We start from the raw sequence: 21,719 nt of genomic DNA on the forward strand, positions 1-21,719 counted from the left end.
CTACATGGCTTGGGACCACAATACCTGATGGAACGCCTCTCCCGACATGAACCTACCCGTACACTGCGCTCAACATCTAAGGTCCTCCTCCGAGTGCCTACTCCAAGGGAAGCTCGGAGGATGGCAACAAGGGAGAGGGCCTTTTCAGTGGTGGCCCCCCGACTGTGGAATGATCTCCCCGATGAGGCTCGCCTGGCGCCAACATTGTTATCTTTTCGGCGCCAGGTCAAGACTTTTCTCTTCTCCCAGGCATTTTTAACAGCATTTTAACAGCATTTAACAACGTTAAGTTTGTTTTTAATGGACCCCACAATTGTTGTTTTTAAATGGATACTGTTGTTTTTATACTGTTTTTATGTGTGTGTTTTTAAATTGTATACTTTTAATGTTTACTATTTTTAAATGTTGTAAACCGCCCAGAGAGCTTCGGCTGTGGGGCGGTATATAAATGTAATTAAATAAATAAATAAATAAATAAATATGCCAGCCTGTAACTGGCATAGAGGGCAGGTCTCTGATCTTGTGGGGTGGGGGTGGATAGAAAATAACAAGGAACATGGCACAAGTAAAGGTATGTCTATCTAGCCCTGCACACCTCTGGCCTGACTGGCATGCGCCAGCAGGGTTTCTAAAAGAGGCAGAAAATCTGCCACTTCATGTACTCACCCCACCCCACACTCAGGATTGCATTCTTAGACCTTTAAGGGGTTAAGCAAAACAATAGCATCCACTCAATGTACAAGCTGAGCAAATTAACACAAAAGGACATTAAAGGAAAGGAAATTAAATCACTAGCTTAAAAAAAAAAACAAATGGAAAGGGGTGTATATAATGTATATTATCTGCCCTTTCCAAATCCATTAGGGTGTTGTTGCTTTTTTTGGAGAGGGAGTTGTAAAAGCTTAAATATATATTTAAGCATACAAAATCTGCTAACCTACAACATTCCATCAATTTACTATCACTGCTGAAATTATAGTAATTTGCGTCACAATGTGAGTTCCAAGAGGTTTCAGTTATCTCTTTCTTAGCTCCTTTCTTTCTCCTTTCTTCATCAGGCATATTAGTGTGCATTAACAGCCAGATCATATATACACAACATTGCCTGTGACCTACTAGGAAGTTGCTATAGCAACCACTGCTTTCTGCAATACATGTTATGCATTTTAAGTACCATCAGTGAGTATAACATGCCTGTCATTAGCAAGCACAGCTCATAATAGCTCAAAATGAAAGATATACCAAAAAGAAGTGTATTTTGCATGTGGAAATTTTCTTGAGCTTAATATTTCTGACATAAATTCTAGTGTTAACTTAAGATCTAAGTATAACAATAAATTGATTGAGAAGATCCAAAAACAGCTTACATAGAATTGTGATACAATAACGCACTAATAGGAGGGAATCCAGAAATGAATAAACCAATTGGGACTATTGATTGAAGGTACCTATAACTTTGCACATCAACTTTGAATAAGCATTTTAGACGATAGCTTGGGCAGTGCAGAGACACTGGCTGTATTCGCACATAAGGGTAAACCATAATTTAGGGTTACATGCATGAGCTGGAATGAGCCCATTCAAAGTGCCAGGGTTCTGCATTCCCCCCTCCCCTCATGCAATCGGCAGGAGAAATAACCAGGCTTAAGTTTCTTTTTAGCAGATTCCTGGTTTGTCTGATAAACCAGAAATTGTGGTTTAAAATAATCTCTAGTTTGCTAAACAAAACACAAAAACTATCCAGGATTTGAAGTTGATTTGTTTAGCAACAGATCCACAATTTCTGGTACATATGTAATGTCAAGCCAGGAGTCTACTAAAGTTAAACTAAATTCTGGTTTATTCCACTGCCCAGCCACACGGAACAGGATGGGGGAGCACTGAGTGAAGTACTTCACATAGGCACATTCCTGCTTGTGCATATAACCTTCAATTATCACTTACCATTATGTGCCATTATGGTTTACCATTCAAGTTAGGGAAGTTGTCAACTTGTCCCAATTTACCTATTCATGCCCTTTTGAGCAGTAATCCATTTACAACCAAGGTCAAAGCCTTCAGGAGGAAAAAGACAACCCTCCAAGATAAATTACAGTCTCAAAATAATTCCCTGAAGAAAAGCGGCACAACATAGAACAGGCAACTGGAACAGGAGCGATTTTAGTACCACGGCCAGTACCACAGATACCAGCTCAGGCCTTGGAGCAATTTCAGGACCATGGAGAGCAGGCCTGCAGCTAGACTATTGGGAGGCAGGGCAGGGCAAAGCTGGTAATAGGCCTGGGCCAGATGGGAAATGTAGGCCCCATTTCAAACTGCTCATTAAGTATTTTTTAATCAGTTCTAAATACATATGAACTGGAACAATTTATAAAAAAGGTAACTGCAAGCACTTTTATTCAAGATGTATATAAGACATCACTTCTTCACATTCAGAAATGCTTTACATGCTTTTCTTTGGGCAAATTCATCATCAACAAAAAAATTAAGCAACTTTGCGTTGTCAATGTTAATGTTCAAAACTGCTAATCCATTCAAACGTTCTTGCACCACTGTGGACTGAAAGTATGACTTGATTCGTTTTAGGACATTGAAGCTCCTCTCGGAGTAGGCCCCCTCAAAATCATAGGCCCATGCCAACTGGCCCCACCTCTGCCCAGCCCTGTTGGGAGGGGCCATAGCTCAGTGTAACAGAGCACGTACTTTGCATGCAGAAGGTCCCAGGTTCGATTCCAGTCTTGTTCAGGTTGGGTGAAGAAAGAGTCCTGCCTGAAACCCTGGAGAGTCCTTGCTGCCAGTCAGTGTTGAAAATACTGGGCTAGATGGACCAAACATCTGACTAAGGCAGCTTCTTAGGTTCCTAAGTACAAGTCACCCCAGCACTGGATTAGAGCAACTGACAGGGTTTTATAGCCAGGCCAGGAATGGTCCTTCTGGGAGCTCTACCTCAAGAGCTGCATCTGTGTTTTTTAAAAGGGACAGTCCCTTTTCCCACACTATGACTTATTTTAGGTAGTGAGGGCCTGGGGAGTGAGGAGCTGGTTGGAAAATGCTTGACAAGGCTTCCTTGCTCACTAGAGGAACCTGATGTCCACTCCTTTGAGTCAGAGGGAAGCGGTGATCCATGGGGATCGAGAAGACAGAGTGCAGGTTCCAAGTACAAGGACCCCATTTGTGAACGCCCAGGAACTGCTTCTGACTCCTCCATGTCACTGTCACTAGAAACCTGAGTTTCAGAGAGCTCTCATTCCTGGGCAATGATTTACAATTTGTTAGATGGACAGAACAGAGGTACTGGCAAATAAGTGAGCCACTTTGTGGAAGTTATCTGTCAAGAGAATGTGTAAAAAGATAAGGCTACAGCAGCCTTCCCATCCTGATGTTCTCCAGACATTTTGGACTTTATCTCCCATCAGCCCCAGCCAGCATGGCCAATGGTTAAGTATGCTGAGAGTTGTATTCCAAAATAACTGGAAGGCACCACGTTGGGAAACTTGGGCTACAGTAAGCCAAGATTATGAAGTACTGAGATTTGAAGCAAAATATTAAAATAAAAGAAAGATGGCTTCATATAAAGGCCTTAAATGTGGACTCTAAGCATCCTTCAATGGAGGATGCACAAGGGAAATTGCAATATTCTCACTTTGAGAAATGAAATCTGCAGTGCGCTAAGCAATCTAGAAAAGGATATGTCACCGTTCCTAATATACACAGTGTAGATGAATAGCTTTTTCTCTTTCACTTAAAGATCAAAGTTACCACAAAACAAAGTCATTCTAAATTCCAAGATGCAACCTGTGCTTGTTACTGACCATCTTCCTTATGGAACACCAGAAGATGTGCCAGATGGATGAGATGAAACATGGAAGTAACTTGTGTAGTCATTTCTTTAAATACCTGGAGTTAGCTGGAGTGTTGTTCTGATGAGAAAGGCCATTAATTATATTAAGCTCTGCAATTTCCTGGCCTGACCTTCTGTATTACCTATTCGGAGCCCACCAAGAGATTTCATTAATACATAACCAATCTATCACAATCAATGGTTCATGAACAAATGGAAATCAGAAGGGGGTGAAGGAACCCTATTTAATTTTTAAAGGACTAAAGCAATCAGTAGCCACTAACTGACTTTATCCAGTTTGGATATGGTGGGAGAATTGTACACAGGTATTTCAATGAGTTTAAAAAAATCTAAGAAGGTAAGAAGCATTTCTTATTTTATGTATTTTAAATTTTTCTGAATTGCCTTTCCATCAAAATTAATACTCAAGGCAATGCACAATCATAATAACTAAATATTATCAATAAAATCAGTATACACACCCAGCAGCAGTAATTCACAGCCAAAAGCCTAGCAGAACAGATACAGCTTTATGTATATAAAACACAGAAGCAACTTGGCAGGCCTCCCTGAAAATAGTATTTCAGAACAGCAGTGCTAGAACTAAAAAGGCTCAACTTTTGACTCTCACAGAATAGAATTCCCTATGGAACTTTGGTTCTGAAAACTGAACCAAAAAAAGGAGATCATAGAGCAATATCAAAAGAACAAATGAGGAAAAGAAGGGAAGGGCATTCAAAATTATGCTTGAGGTAAAGTTTCTGTTGCTGTGCTGTGCTCAATGTATTTTCCCATGGATCATGTTCTATGTCAGGCTTCCTCAACTTGGTGTCTTCCAGATGTTATGGACAAGTCCCATTACCTTCAACCAACATAGGCAATGATCAAGAATAATGGGAGTTATAGTACAAAAAATCTGGATAGCACCAAGTTGGGAAAACTGGTCTAAGTGAACTTGTTAGAAATAGGTAATGGAATAAAACATTTGTTTTTTAAAAAAATCCCTGAAGGAAGTCACATGTCAAAATCCATTGGGTATGTTATTACATATAATAAAAATTATTTAACTATGAGAGGCTTCGGCTCTCCCTTCTGCTTTTTTTAAAATTGCTGAAGGGGGCAATATGGGAAAAGGTGTTCCCTAAGGTATGCAGGTCAAGTCTGGTGTTATATATTACTTTGTTTAGCATTTGAGAAATATGAGTCACCGTATTTTGAATCAACTGTAATTTTCAGGCAGCCTTTACCAGCAACATGCAGAGTACATTGCAATAGTCAATGCACATAGTTACCAGGGCTGAGATGACATTGGCAAAATCCAGGTTATCAAATAACTGATAGAAAACACTGACACAGTTTATCAGATCTACCCACATACCCAGACTATGACCCTGTTCTGTTAATGAAGTGCAATCCTTACAGAGGAATCTTTATGGCCCTGGTTAGGCCTCATCTAGAGTATTGCGTCTAGTTCTGGGCTCCACAATTCAAGAAGGACGCAGACAAGCTGGAGCATGTTCAGAGGAGGGCAACCAGGATGATCAGGGGTCTGGAAACAAAGCCCTATGAAGAGAGACTAAAAGAACTGGGCATGTTTAGCCTGGAGAAGAGAAGATTGAGGGGAGACATGAGAGCACTCTTCAAATACTTAAAAGGTTGTTACACAGAGGAGGGCCAGGATCTCTTCTCGATCTTCCCAGAGTGCAGGACACGGAATAACGGGCTCAAATTAAAGGAAGCCAGATTCCAGATGGACATCAGGAAAAACTTCCTGACTGTTAGAGCAGTGCGACAATGGAATCAGTTACCTAGGGAGGTGGTGGGCTCTCCCACACTAGAGGCCTTCAAGAGGCAGCTGGACAACCATCTGTCAGGGATGCTTTAGGGAGGATTCCTGCATTGAGCAGGGGGTTGGACTTGATGGCCTTATAGGCTCCTTCCAACTCTGCTATTCTATGATTCTATGTAAAATTCTAAACTAATTTTATATCTATACTTCAGCTATTTTCTAAAAAAAACCCCTGTGCATGTGATGCTCGATACAATTAAAACATTGAGTAAATATTAATGTTTCACAGCATTTATACTACCTAAGAAGACCCACTATATGTGTGATATCCATTGTCAAGCGAGCAGATGTCCACTTGCACAAGGGGACTTCCTCCTACTCAGAGTTACCCTACACTCTCACAATCTGCTCTGGACGGTCATTCAACCTGCCAGAGCAGATTTGGGGGCATGCAAGGGCAGAGGAAGGGGAATTTGTTCCACCATAGGTATTCATTTGGCTGGTGGACAGACACCACTGGATACAACCCTAAATAATCTCTTAATAAACAAATATATAACCACAACTATTTCAAGAAATTGTACAATACATTTCTTATTTGATAATTTACTCTATTCATAATCTGTGCCAAATTGCATTACGATACTAGAACAGTCACTACAATAAAAAGAAATTGTATTTTTATGTAAAGCATGGGTTTTTCTTTGCCTTCACGATTTAGTTGCAGACTACCCCAAACTTTCCAGATGCTTGGAGTTTTTCTCTACAAAATTTAAAGTAAATATTAACTATTCATGATTTGAGTACTGAGTAAGTCACACATCTAAAGTAGATAATTGTACAAAAATTAGGACTATTTTTGTGGTGCTCTAATTTTGGAATTCTCTCCTCAGAGGGGCTTTCCTAGTGTCTTCTTTGCTGTCAGATGAAGATGTTTCGAATTTTCTGGCATTTTATGTTTTGCATCTCTGATGCTGGTTATCACGGTCTGCCTTTGGAGCTTTAGTTTATTTGTACATTGTTATTCCATTACTGTTGTATCAAGATGTGTAAACTACTCTGGGGGTGTGTGATTTGAAGGCTAGGACATAATTAATTAATTGAAGTCTCTCACCTTTTACCTTGGGTGTCATCTTTTTAGATTGTAAGGCTGCAGGTGGGACTGTCTTCTTTTAATGATTATTTGCAAGCCATCCCGGGAGCCTTTTTGATTGAGCAGCGGGATAAAAATACTCCAAATAAATAAGTGGAGCATGCAAGAATAGGCAGAAGCATGTGAGCACAGGCTTGTTCCCATAGCATCAAATGATAGTTATTGCATCTCAACTGAATCATCGAGTCATATATTTGACAGAAGGTCACAGACTGAGTTTTGAGAGAAGTGTATGGCTTGCTTTACTATGTTTGTAATTCAGACAGAGGGCTGCTAGCAGTATCAAAAGACATTGACTATGATGGCTTGTGAGCCACAATGCATGCTGGGTGTAATTTGCATAATCACTTCCTGGCTGCAGCTTATTGTGCCATCTGAACCCGGCTGGTATGGCTTGTTAGAGGGTTAAACAACCCTTAAATAACCTTACAACAGCCCATGCATTATTTGAGGGTTGCTTAACTCTCAAACAACCCCTGCTACCCAAGTTCAGACAATACAACAAACCATGGCAACCCCCCACCAGGGGCTCAATATTCAAAATGGCCACCAGCACACAGTACAACCCACTGGGGCTTAAATAAGTCATGTTGGGCTGCTGCAATTATGTGAACCACCCCTTTGCCTACATCCATATTAAAGGCCCCCTTCAAACCAGTTTGAAAATCCATTCCAAACTCTAGTTAAAACTAAACATGGATGCAAATCTAACACTGAACTATGGTTAGCTCTGAAAGAGAAAAGGAAAATTTGCAAATGAAAGAATGGAAGTTAGGATAGGCAAATATGGGTAAGGAACCATTTCTGAGGGGGAAAAGCTACAGGGGGAAGTGTCTAAACACATCTACTCACTCACTGGTTACTGAGAAGTGTTTTCCATGACATGAAACGGGACCATGTTATTTCATTGCTAAATGTGAGAGACTGAATATCTCCTCCTGGAGCCAGGCTCCAATTGCTGTGATGACTTGACACTATATAGCAAATATACTAACATCTAAGGTCCTCCTCTGGATGCCTACTCCGACGAAAGCTTGGAGGATGGCAATAAGGGAAAGGGCCTTCTCTGTGGTGGCCCCCAATTATGAAACAATCTCCCTGATGAGGCCCGCCTGGTGCCAATGTTGTTTTCTTTTTGGCATCAGGGCAAGACTTTTCTTTTCTCCCAGGCATTTAACAGCATATGTTGAGATTTTAACTGACTCCAGAACTGTCTTTGGCCTGGCTGAGAGTTTAAAATTGTTTTAAACGTTAGCTGTTTTTATAGTTTTAAATTTTGTATATTAATTTTTAATGTTCAGTCTTTAATCTTTGTTTAAGCCCAGAGAGCTTCAGCTATGGAGTGGTATATAAATGTAAATAATAATAACAACAACAACACACATCCATCATGCAATTTATAATGTGTTACCTCTTGAAAACAGTTTTCCACCCATGATCTGTTTCTCACACAGAAAATTAGCCTTTAGCTCTGCCTGCCTGAATGTTTAACAGATGGTCATGGATTGAATCTGAAGAGACTGTTAAGTGTAAGCTTTAACATATTTGTATTAAAATCAAGTTTTACTCTAATTCAATTACTGTCTATTTCTCTTCATCTAGTTTAAAAGCCACATTTTAATTTTTTAGCAAAACATGATAGGTCTTCCCATTTTTATATATATATTTTAACAGAATTGTATAATAGAAAATAAAAGAAAATTGGGTTTACAGATCTTTAATTTTACAACTGAAGGTAAAAAAAATTGCAACAAGATGCTGTAGTAGACAATGAGAATTACTGGTACAGTTATATCAGAGAAAGCTGCCTAGCATAGGCAACAGAGCAGTTAAGGACTAAGAAATCTCAGCCTGCAGGTTGAGGAGATTCAGATTTGTTAGTTCCCTGCTGTGCAATTCTTTGATCTCGTCTTCTGTGCTACTGGTTTTATATCCCAAATTGCCTCTCTCTCTCACACACACACACACACGCACACATAATTCTTCCCCTCCCCAACCAGAGAGAGTGTGGGCTATGGGTGAAATCCTGGTCAACCATACTCATTCCTATGCATATCTAAGTAACAGGGCTGGTTATGGCTTTGTTGATGATTGTATTTTCCCAAGCTCTGCATGTGAGTGTGGTTCAGAACCAAGCGATTTTGAGAAAGTAGCATCATACTCAGCAGGGAACATAAACATTTTGATTTTTTTCCTTCAACCCTGTGAAGTGATAACTTCTGAATTAAGCTAGAAAAGCAAGTTAATGCAGACTGACTAATTGCTAAAGTATCCAAACTATTTTACTGGTGTTTGCTCCCCTTGCCAATTTCAACAAACTCCTCCTTGAACTGACTTCTGGTGTCCCAATTTTGGAAGGTACTCAAAATAAGTTTGGCAACTACCTCCAGACTGCCATTGAATTATTGCCAATGAAATATCCTCTAATCTTAGAATCAGCAAATAAGTATGCAGAACAGAAGACCTACAGCAAACCTTTTCAGACACAAGCTTCCTTCCTTTAAACATTATTAAAGATTAGTGTGTTCAAGTTTCTATTATTTTCACACTACAGTATACATTCAAAAAATGGTAACCTACTGTCCATAAAGCCATAACTATGACATAGCACTATTAAAGATGTCAGAAACAGGTTTTGTTGGTTAAGTTTAACATTCTAATATTCTAAAAACAAAGACCAGATTTAAGCCTCTGGAAACTGTCTATCCTTCTGCTTTTTTATTTTGATAATTTTATTTGCATCCCACACTTCTTGAAAATCTTTATTCAGCTTAAAAGGCATATAATCTATTCCAGATATTTAAACCCTGCAAATGTAAAGATGAGAGATAAAAATCCTTGCATAAAGTATCCTTTAATTTATTCCTGGAAATCTACAATACTCTCAGATCATTCTTTTAAATAATCCACCCATTTGTATGTAGAACAGATGTGACAGAATATGTAAGTACACAGGTAAGAATAAAATTGAATGCAAACTGAGTTGCAATAAATATATTCTAAGAGATCCAGGCAGTTTTCTTTGCACCAGTCTGGGATTATTAAATGCTGCTATGTTGGACAGAACATCAATAGATGCTACGAAAGACAAAAATAAAATAAAATACTAAGTTGGAGCCTATAAACAGGCAAAACAAGGCAAGTATGTATGGAATTAAAATGCAGTGTGGGGCACTGGAAGTGAGGATAATTATAATTAAGACTCAGTTTATATTGGTCTAACCTTTGTTGTTATGCTTTTGTGCAAGGCCCCGAAAATGTTACTGAAGTTATAAGTAGGGATGTAGGACAAAGAGTTTCCCAACCTAGTGCCCTCCAGATGTTTTGGACTTCAACTCTCATCAGCCCCAGGAAGTATAGTCAATGATTAAGAATCTTGGGGATTGAAGCCCAAAGTACTACATATATGTTCAGAGAATTAACAGTGTAGTTGTAATACATCTGTATGCAGCAAGGACAGAGTATTTGTATGTATTCAAAAGTTTAGGGCAGTGGTTCCCAAAGTGGGCGGTACTGCCCCCTTGGGGGCGGTGGGATTGCATAGGGGGGCGTTAAGAGGCAACAGGGCGGCGCTTGAGATGGTCTTCCGAGAAGCGCCTCTCCAGAAGGTCTTAAAACCCAGGGACATTTTTATGGGAGAAAGTAGTTTGGTCCCAAGCCATATAGGGGAAGAATCCACACATGTATTAATACTGTTTAAGAAGCCCATCACATTAAGAATTTACAGAATAGTGGGTACTCTAACCTAGTTACTAAATATGATATCTAATATTCTTGCTAAATGACTATCAGACTTTGAAATGATGATATCGCTGGATCAAGTTAATCAATTATGTTTAATTGAATAAACTAAAAAATGTAATTGGATTTTGAATAAATATTCAATTAATTTTTACTGTTTTGAATTTTATTGTTATTATCTTCCTTAGTGGGTCGTTGAAAACCGCTATTCTGAATAATGATTTTTATTGTGTAGCGTAGCGGGCACTGGGCATGAGTTTGTGGAACGAAGGAGGTGGGGTTACCTGAAAAAGTTTGGGAATTACTGGTTTAGGGTCTCTGCTACAGTTTCAATTACACAATACTGTAGGCATTTTGGATGTGGGCTGTAAGCTATATGCTTACTGCTTCAAGATGAGAGCAGTATGTTCTTAATATAGTCTGATATTTGGCTTTTTAAAGAAAAGCCGGAATACTTTGTATAGCTTATTGAATATGCATATTCAGCAGAATTATTACAACTATTCAGATATATCACCCCAACTGCATTCCCCTCACTCCTGTCAGCTCAAGCTGAGTTTTCCAAAAATTGGGCTAACAAAAAATAATACCATTGGTTAAAACCCAATATTCCAATACCTTAAAATCATCAACTTTTTTTAAAAAACCCAGTTGTTTAAAGCAGGGTGGGCAGACTTTAGGTTTTTAGGATCTGCTTTGCTTTTTCACTAGAACCTCAGGATACATCAACAAAGTACAAAATAGGAAGGTGGACATAGATCTGAGGAACAACGCTTTTCTGAGCACATATTTATCCCAAGAGTTTGCTTTTAGTACCAGAACTGGAGCTTGCAAACCAATCCTTTAAACACAAATCTACCCTGTTTTCCCTAAAGCTTTCTTGGTTTCAGCAGTCTTGCTTAGGAGGAAATTTTGTTGTTGCTGTCATGATTGTTAAACCACTGGGAGTCAGATACCTTTGCTAATTACTACAAGTCACCGATCTACCATCTGCCCATCCCTGGTTTAAAGTCTAATTTTGGTGTTCCATTTATTTGCATTGTGGATTATGAGCATTTCATATATTCGTTATTGGGTTTCAAATTTCTCCTACAACCATTTCAGAAAGAAATATGCTTTCTTTAAAATAAGAATTAGATGCTAATAATTTGACCTCTGGCTTATTTCCTAAGTAAAATTAACCATTATGGTGTGGGGGCTGATAAACCAAGGAAGCCTTTATATATCTTAAAAGCAAGCAGATGTTTTCTCATATGCAAATCATGCTTCAATGCTTACACACTGGTAACTAGGACAAAAAGCACTGATGTAGTGAAGAATCCCAACAAACACACTGTGTACTGATTATACAGAATTAATCACAGGGGAAGAAATGCTCTAATGAAGCAGGCACAGAAGATGGAACAAAATGCTGAAAATAATGAATTTATTTTGTTTTTTTTTTATTATTATTAAATTTTTATTCATTTTCAACACTATATAAACATAGATAAACATTACCAAAATATAACTGAAACAAAACACAATAAGAAAAAAAAAACATCAAATATCTGCTGCATACATATTGAATGATTGTTGAGTACAAATATCAAAAACTATTACATATACCTTATCATACTACAACATCTTCGTTCTTAACATAAAAGTGCACCCCCCACCTCGGGATCATTCTTGAGTCCAAAATCTAATCGTTTCTTCTGCTGGTGGTTTCCCACTTCCCTTAGTAAACACAAACACTAGGAACTGTTTCCAAATTCCTTCGAACTCATTTATTTTAGTTACGCCTTTTCTCCACTTAATATTACATGTCAGTTTATCATTAATGGCTATGTCCCATACTTCTTTGTACCATTCCTCAATAGAATATTCCCCTTGGACCTTCCAGTTCCTAGCTACCATCAGTCGTGCTGCAACCAACAAATTCGATATCAGCTCTATAGTTCCTTTTCCACACTTTTTATCTTCAAATAGTGACAGCAATGCTATTTTTGGTGTTTGTTCTATTTTCATTCCCACTATTTCTTCAATTTCTGAGAACACCATCTTCCATAATCTTTGTACATATTTGCATTGCCACCACATATGTAAATACGTTCCTTTTTCCCCACAACCTCTCCAACAATTTGCTGAATGTTGATCACTTATCTTATTCAATCTAACCGGGGTTAGGTACCACCTCCATAGGATTTTAAAATAATTCTCCTTTATTCTTACTGATAAACTTCTCAACACTCTTTGTTTCCATAGTCCCTCCCAGCTCTGTCGCCCTATTTGTATCTTCAAATCTGATTCCCAAACCATTTTCTCTGTATTCTCTCTAAACTCCTTCTCTAACAATATTTTATATATTTCACTCATTAATCCTTTTGAAACTATACTCCCTCCTTTCCCTTCCTCCTTACTTACTACTAATTCTTCAAACCTCGTCATCTTTCTGCACATTCTATTGTCTTTAATCCACTTTTTATTCCATTGCTCTAATTGACCATATTCTAGCCAAGATAGCTTCTTCTCCTTTAACAAATTTTCCATATCCTCTCTTGTTTTAATATCTCTTACCCAATCCTTTAATCTTATTTTATTTTTCTCTTTTAATATTTTACATAATCTACCCTTTAGATCCTCTGGGAAATTCTTTAACATTATTATCGGTGCTAAGGGAGAGTTGCTCGGAAGCAGCTTCCCTTTAAATTTACTCCAAATTTCCCATTGAGTCCTCAGGAGTGGATTATCTATACTTCCAACCCACTTTCTTCCTCCGTCTTTAAAAAAAACATTCTCCAAATTCATCTCTACCTTATTTATGGTTTTTTCTTCCATCCAATATAAATCTCCTACTCCCATAATTGCTTCTACAACATGTCTTAATCTATTTGCTACGTAGTATAATTTTATGTTTGGGAGACCCATTCCCCCCTTTTTTTGGCTTAGGTACCAATTATTTTTATTCACTCTTGCTCTCTTTTCTCCATTACAATATTTATTAATAATATTTTGCCAACTTTTTATCTCGGTTTCTGATATTTTTATAGGTAACATTCTAAATACAAAATTAATTTTAGCTACTATCTTCATTTTTATTAAGGCTATTCTTCCGAACCAAGATAAATTTAATCTTTTATATTTCTCCAATTTCTCTAATACCTCTTTCTTTAACCTCGTTAAATTTTCCTTTTCAAGATTCTCTAAATTTTTTGTAATTTTAATTCCCAAATATTTAATCTCATTCTTAACTTTCAATTCCATTCCCTTAAATTCCCAATCCTTTTCTTCCTTCTTGGTATAGTTAAACAACATCATCTCTGATTTAGACCAATTTATTTTTAACCCTGTAATTTCCTCAAATTCCCTCAACTGATATTTAATTCTTTCTAATTTTCTTAATGGATTCTTAATGGTCAATAAAGTGTCATCCGCAAACATGTTTAACTTTATTTCCCTTACCTCTCCAATTCCTTCTAACTCTTCATCCTCCCTTAGTGCCTTCGCCAAAACTTCCATAACCATTACAAACAGGACCGGCGAGAGCGGACATCCTTGTCTTGTTCCTCTGGCTAGTCGTATCTTTTCAGTAAGTCCGTCATTTACCACCACTACCGCCGTATTTTGGGAATATAGCTGTTCTATTACATTTTTAAATTTATTTCCAAATCCCAATTTATCTATAATACTCTTTAGTGCCTGCCAGCTCACACAATCAAAAGCTTTAAAAATATCTAATGCCATAATACCTGCCTTAATATTTGCTTTTTTTATTACATTTATTACATTTAAAACTCTACCCACTAAATTATGCATATGCCTTCCTACCACAAACCCACATTGATCTGCTCCTATATATTCTGCCAAAAATTTATTTAGCCGTTTGGCCATAATAGATGTAAAAATTTTAGCATCCTGATTTATTAAAGAAATAGGTCTATAAGAATCGGGATTAGTCAAATCTTTATCTGGTTTTGGGATCAGAATTATCACTGAATGTTCCCATGATTCAGGTATCTTCTCTCCTGATAATATCCTATTATAAAGTTCCATTAATTTTGGAACTAAACAGTCTTTGAAGACCTTATAATATTCTGGACCCAAACCATCTGCTCCCGGTGATTTACCAACTTTTAACTTATCAATAACCTCTTCAACTTCTCTTTGAGTTATTACTGACTCCATTAACTCCTTATATTCTAATTTTATTCCCTTCTTTATAAACCTTCCAATATACTCCTCCACCTTTTCTTGTTGAATTTCTTTACCCTTATACAATTCCTGATAGAATTCCTGAAAAAATTTTATTTTAGCTTTCATTGCATGACAATAATTCCCTCGGCTATCTTTCAACGTTTCTATCCCATTCCTCCCTTTTTCTTTTTGTGTGAGCTTGGCAAGCAACCTCGAGTTCTTATCACTGTTTTCAAAATATTCCCTTTTCATATACATTAAATTCTTTTGAATCTCTTCTATATTTAAATTTTCTAATTGTTTCTTCTTAGCTTGTATTTCCACTAATTTATATTTATCTTTAACTCGCCAATATCTTTCCTCCAAGTTTTTAATTTCTATCTCTAACTTTTCCTGTTCTGCACGTTGTTGTCTTTTTAAACTACATGTTTCTCTAATACAGATTCCTCTTGCTACAGCCTTCATGGTGTCCCAAATGACTGACCCAGCTGTTCCTCCTTTTTCATTAATTTCCCATGACTCCGACAGTTCCTTCCGAATTTTATCTACTATTTTATTATATTTCAATATCTTTGTATTCAGCTTCCTTCTATATGCCTCTTTATAATCTTTCTTAACTGTAAATTCTAGACTTAACAAGGCATGATCAGTTACTTTTATTACCCCCATTTCCATTTTACAAATCCTCGTTGCAAAATCTTTTGAAACAAATATATAATCTATCCTGGAGTATGTATGATGAACTGGGGAAAAGTATGAAAATCCAGGCCTATTCCCGTTAAGTAAACGCCACGAATCTAAATAATCATTTTCTTTTACTAATTTATTCAATATAGTCATATTGTTCCTCTTTTCAGCATTAGTGGGATTTGACCTGTCCCGTTTATTATCCATAACCATATTAAAATCCCCAGCTAATATAACATACCCCTCCTTAAATTCTTCTATTTCTTTAAACAACTTTATAAAAAACTCTCTATGCCTCTCATTTGGGGCATAAACATTAATCAAAGTATAGACCTTTCCCTCAATTTTACCTTTTAACATAAGATATCTGCCCTTATCATCCTTTTTTACTTCTTCTAATATAAACCCACTTTTTTTTGAAATCAAAGTGGCCACTCCATTTTTTTCGATGTCCCTAATGACTTTTCATAATAGGCTAACCACTTTAATTTTATCATATTCGAATTCTCGGAGCCTTGGTGTGTCTCTTGGACCATTATAATATCTGATCCCTCTTTATTAAGCATTTGTTCTATTCTCTTCCTTTTCACGACTGCCCCCAAACCTTTAACATTGAGTGTTGATACCTTTATCTTTTTATCCATAATCACCCTTTTGAAATCTCTTCCGATCCCTTGTGCTCAGCAGTTCAAACTTGCTTACATAAAAAAACAAACTCCATACATAAAACCCCCACCCTCCTACCCCAATCCCTCCTCTCCTACCTTCCCCCCCTCCCCACCCCCCCACTCTAATCCCCCCCCCCATATCCCCGTGAGTCTAGTACTCCAGCCATCTACTTTAAAGGGGGGGGGGGGAGGCAGTGCTGCGCCTGGCCGGCAGGTTTCTATATTAGCATTTCTATTTGCAATTATCTCCAAACATAATTAACAATTCTCTTACTCTCCAGATGTCCCAGCCTCATTCCCTCCCCCACCCACTCCAGCCCCATTTGCTTCCCCATCCAGACCCAGCCTCTTCAGCAATTCTTTACCTTGATCCAATGAGGTTACTCTGTGTTCCCTCCTCCCATATGTAAATCTTAAGAAAACCGGGTAACCCCATGCGTATGGAATTTTGTTCTGCATTAACATTCCAGTTATTGGTTTAATACTCCGTCTCCAATTTAATGTATGTTGAGAAAGATCATTATAAATTTGCACTGCTTTGCCTTTATATTGTAACTGGGTCAAAGATCTCAATTCTTTCATGATTTGCTCTTTTTTATAATAGTTACCAAATTTCACCAAAATATCTCTAGTCCCTTTGTAGTTTTGCCCCCCCACGCGGTGGACTCGGTCCAGATCCGATCCATCTATTGGTATGTCAGGCATCAGCTCTTTGAACCAGTTCAGAATGATTTCTCTAAGATCTTCTCCTTGTATCTGCTTCAGCTGCTTTATTCGAATTGAAGATCTACGAGATTGGTCTTCCAAGGCGATCAGACGTAATTCCCATTCCTTAAATTGAATATTTGTTGATTTTTCAAAGGCCTCTTGCTTCTTCTGGTCCAATTCCGCTTTTGCCTCTATCTCTTTGATCTTATCCGAGTTTTCTGCGGTCTTATCCGAAAGAACACGCATTTGTTGTCTAAATTCATTCATTTGCAGATCCATTTTTTAAAAAATGATGATATTATTCTCTACAATAACTGCCTTAATTTCTGCTAGGGAGGGAAAGTTGCTGTCCATTGCTTTTCCCCCTTCAGCCATATTCTTTTCTTTATTTGGTACTGTATCCAAAGAAACTGGGTCTATAACTTCGTCTTCCTGGTCTGTTCCAGGGGCTGTATCTTCCAGGTGGGAGAGGTGGGTTAAATTATGATTTGAAGGTTTCTTTTTTTGTCTATTCAACTTTTCCCACTTCTTAATCTTTTTTTTAATGTTGGACATAGGACCCTTCTGAGTAGGGCATAAATCTTAGAGCCCCCACTTCCTTAGCAACTTTTACTGGCTTCTCTTCTATGTGCCAAACACACCACCTTCTTCCCGAGGGGGAGGAAATATATTCAGTTCACAACAGCATTCACTAGAGGGGATCAGATCCAATCATTCACAGTTTCTCAAAATCCCACATCTCCCTCACAGAATGCTGTTTCTTCCCCTTCACCCCCCCCTTCTCGGCACACCGCAAACAGCTTCCACTTTCCACTTTACAAAGATTACAGCAAACAACTTCAAAGCCAGTATTTCAATCTTTCCAACTTAAGATAAAGGATGAGAAGTGAGGATCGCTGTAAATCAGATCAACGTCTAACAAGCATAAGTTCTTTCTTTTCAAACTGCGACATCAATCATGTTACTTTCGGTTTCGCCTCTGCAGTTTATAAAGACATTCCGTCAAGCTCACCTCATCCCATCGGCTCTTCTCAACACTTTCCAGCTCCGATAGCTTTTATAATCATTTCCTGTCGTTTGCTCAAGGATTTATGCCCATTAGAAAATAGATAATTGCTTTTTCCGGCAACGCCGCTCAGAGCCTCAGAAGAAACCTGCCACCGCCATGGCTGCCAAGCTCCGCCCCCCATGAATTTATTTTGGTTCCAAACTTTTGCATAATAAAAAACATGTGCAACGTTAGTATATAAATACTCCAAATGCATGAGAGCATCAGAAACTGTTATTTCTATATAAATACTGCAATCCAGACAAAAGTATATTGTATGATTCCAAGAATTAGTAGTGTGCCCATCTATCACACAAATTGGCTAAAACTTGCCATTCTCTCATTCAAATTTGTTAATTTTATCACATCAACATTATACAAGACATAACTGAACCACTGATCTACAGGCAGAGGCCTGGTTCAGATGTAACAGTTTTAATTCAATATGGCGTGGACCAAGAACAAAACTTGTGCCTACACACACTCTGCTCCCCTCTTGTATCTGGCTTTGAGTAGGCATTGCGAATTGTTACAACCATTTCCTGCAGCGTCCAAACTGGGAAACAGAGATGTAAGCATTGTTTATAAACCAGGATATCAAACCAGAATCTAACATGCAACTCTAGACATAAACAATTTAGCTTTCTTGGTGTAAAATATCAACAGTTTCAGCTCTTACATGATTTTGTTTTCATTACATATTTTTTTAAAAAAAATCAAATGCACATACACATGTATCAAAAAAATCAATGAAACAAATTAATCACCATTAGTACTGTCTTCTCATAACTATTTTTTATATACATCCATATTAATAAAGGACTCTGTCCATGGAGGAATAACCTATATCGAGAAAGACTTCCAGATTTTCCAAAAAGCTCAAGCTTTCCATATCTAACAAAAACTACTTTTTCGCATGCTTCCAAAATGCTAATTTCCATAATCCAATTACTCATATCTGGAGGATATTTCGTCTCCCAATAGCTTAACACATGCCTTTTGTCATTAAAAAAAGCAGGAACCATAAATTGCTGCTCAACACTGAATTTCAAGATTCATGGAAAGACAGTCACAATTATAGGAGGAAATGTAAAGAAATTATATTAAAAATGAGATTACAAAAAAATGAGATTATAGGACAACCCTATAACATGTGTATCAATACTGCTTTCTTTCACCACAAAGATTAAGGTGGACTGTTTCTTATGTTTATATGTGCTGAAGCCCAGTGCTCTCAAAAACATTTACTGGACCACTTTTAATTTCCATTTTGAGATAAAGTTATCTTCAGGGTGCATTTCCATTGAGTAAACTGCTTATTAAATCCTAAAACTTCTATCAAAGTTTCTTTTAACCAATCTGAAGAGGGAGCTTTCACAAGCGTGTGTGCATATACACACCAACTGTACTTTAATTAAGATGTAAGATGCGTTCTAACATTTGAAATACCACAAGTTGTAACTTGAATGTATGGACCAAATTTGTCAAAGTAATATTGCTGCATATAATGCTACCTCGTCTTTCTTTAAAATCACTACATGTCTACTTTAGGATAAACTAGCTACAACCATTGCAACTGCTAGCCTTTCCAATAGGGTACAATGGAGAATTTGGTCTTTTTTCTTCCCAGTGTTGCTCCTTTCTGCTTCACATTGACCTAGTTCACATGACACAACAGCCCACTGTGGCTTAATTTACCCATGGGACTGTCACATCATGCTGGACATCCTCAAGTCAAAATTTTCGCATAATGCCTGTTGGCACCCAGCTTGCTATAGCTTGTCATGTCATGCGAACCCAGGCAGCAGGGACTCTCTGAGGGTTAGACAATCTTCAGATAACCCATGGCATGTTTTAGGATTATTTGACAGCTGCCAAACCTCAAAAACCCTGCTACCTAGACTTGCATGACACAACATGCAGCTGGCACAGAGAGGTTGCAAAGTTGACCACAGAGAGGGGGTAAAGGGAGTGTGCCAGTGGGCTGGGTGGGCACTAAGGAAGCTGGAATACAACATATCCTGAGGCCTCCCCATCCTCCTTCCTGCTCCAGCTAGACGGGCAAAAAAGTCCATCCAGCCAAAATGCAGAGCAGGAAGAGCACAGAGACTAAGATTGCATCCACCGCCTTCCGCTCTGCATTGTATGCCTGTAAGCCTCCGAGTTCAAAGGCTGATGGGCATCGACATAGGATTGTGACCTTAATTTTTTTAAAAGATCAAAGATCAAAGATCAATTCAGGTTCTCACACATTTACATTTGAACCAAACCACCCTTTTAAAACGTTTGTCAGATCTGATTCCCTCCAGCAGGGATCCACACAGCCTTGGTAGCCACCCATTATCTGTAGTCTCTCCTATCCAGCCATCCTTTGAATCAAATCGGAGATGATTCAAAGCAGCAAGAATCTTTCTTGCTACTTCTGCATGCTTCCATAGCTTGTAAGAAAGTGGTAGACCTTGCCATTCCTACCAAATTCCAGGTTGGATATAGTCTCACCAGACCACCATGAAGTAAGTGGCAGATCTTTCCCTGAATCATCTGCAGTGAGAGCAACTGGGAAAGGGGCAAGATTTTCCCCCATCTAGTACAAAGCAAGAAACCTCTCCCCTCTCCAATTTCTCTGTAATACAGAGACCACAGAGGAGGGGTGGGATGTCTCTCAAAAAAACCTGAGGGGGGAATTATCTTCAAATGCCATCACCAGGAAACAATCTGCTATTGTTGATGAAGACAGCATCTGGGGAACTCTCAACTACCCAACTAGCTTCCATAATATGGAAGGAAATTCTCTCTAAAGACTGGAAGCGTTGAACAAACTGGAGGCCTTCTTTTTAAGCACGGTGGATGAAAATCAATGCTTTAAAAAACAATCTAGTCCTTTTGCAGTTCAATCCCTTTTAACTCACTGTTTACAATCCACCACCACAAATCTAACATGTGTATATATGGGTCCGCCAACTAACACGAGTCCACCAACTTGAGGTTAACACTGCATGCATCTGATGACACAATAGTGTCCATGAAAGCTTATACCATAATAACTCTGTTAATCTTTCAGGTGTCACAAGACTCTTTGCTGGTTTTGCTGCAGAGCTATCCCTCTGGAAATGGAGTAGCTGAACGGTCCTTAACAACACCACTCTGTTTAGCAGAGAAAACAGAATCCAAAGAGTGATCAGCTACATGCATCGAGCTGTTGACATGTTGGGCAGCCCCATGATTTTATGATAACCATGAAGTCCAGAGTTGCCCGACAACCAACAGACCCAGCGATGGATATTGAAATCCCTCTCAATCATCATTCCGGGAGTCCTCAACACCAAGAAGCAACCTGTTCTTGATGAGGTGGAGCTCCCTCTGAAGGAGCAGGTGTGTAGCTTGGGAGTACTCCTAGATCCATCTTTGTCACTGGAGGCCCAGGTGGACTCCGTGGCACGGAGTACTTGGGGTCAGGTTTGGCTGATCCACCAGCTACGGCCTTTCCTGGACAGGGACAACCTAGCCACAGTAGAGCATGCACTGGTAACTTCCCAATTAGACTACTGCAATGCACTGTACGTGGGGCTGCCCTTGAAGACGACTCAGAAGTTGCAGCTAGTGCAAAATACAGCCGCTAGACTGCTGGCGGGTACATCTTACAGAGACCACATAACACCGGTCTTAAAGGAATTGCACTGGCTGCCTATATGCTTCCAGTCGGAATTCAAGGTGTTGGTAATGACGTTTAAAGCCCTAAACAGCTTGGGACCTCGATACTTGAGGGAGCGCCTCACCTTATATATGCCTGCCCGAGACTTGAGATCTGTTGGAGGAGCCCTTCTCCACATCCCACCAGCACAACACATTCGCTGTGAAAGGACAAGGGAGAGGGCTTTCTCTGTTGTGGCACCCTGACTGTGGAATGC

The 21,719-nt window shown here is 38.6% G+C and overlaps 1 protein-coding gene across 2 annotated transcripts in view; it reads right to left on the reverse strand.

Moving 5' to 3' along the window:
• Positions 1–21,719, reverse strand: part of STAG1 (STAG1 cohesin complex component) — a 135,403-nt gene that overhangs the window by 90,545 nt on the left and 23,139 nt on the right. The window lies entirely within an intron of this gene.

This window comes from Elgaria multicarinata, chromosome 8 (genome assembly GCF_023053635.1).
Source record: "Elgaria multicarinata webbii isolate HBS135686 ecotype San Diego chromosome 8, rElgMul1.1.pri, whole genome shotgun sequence".
Lineage (NCBI taxonomy): Eukaryota > Metazoa > Chordata > Lepidosauria > Squamata > Anguidae > Elgaria > Elgaria multicarinata.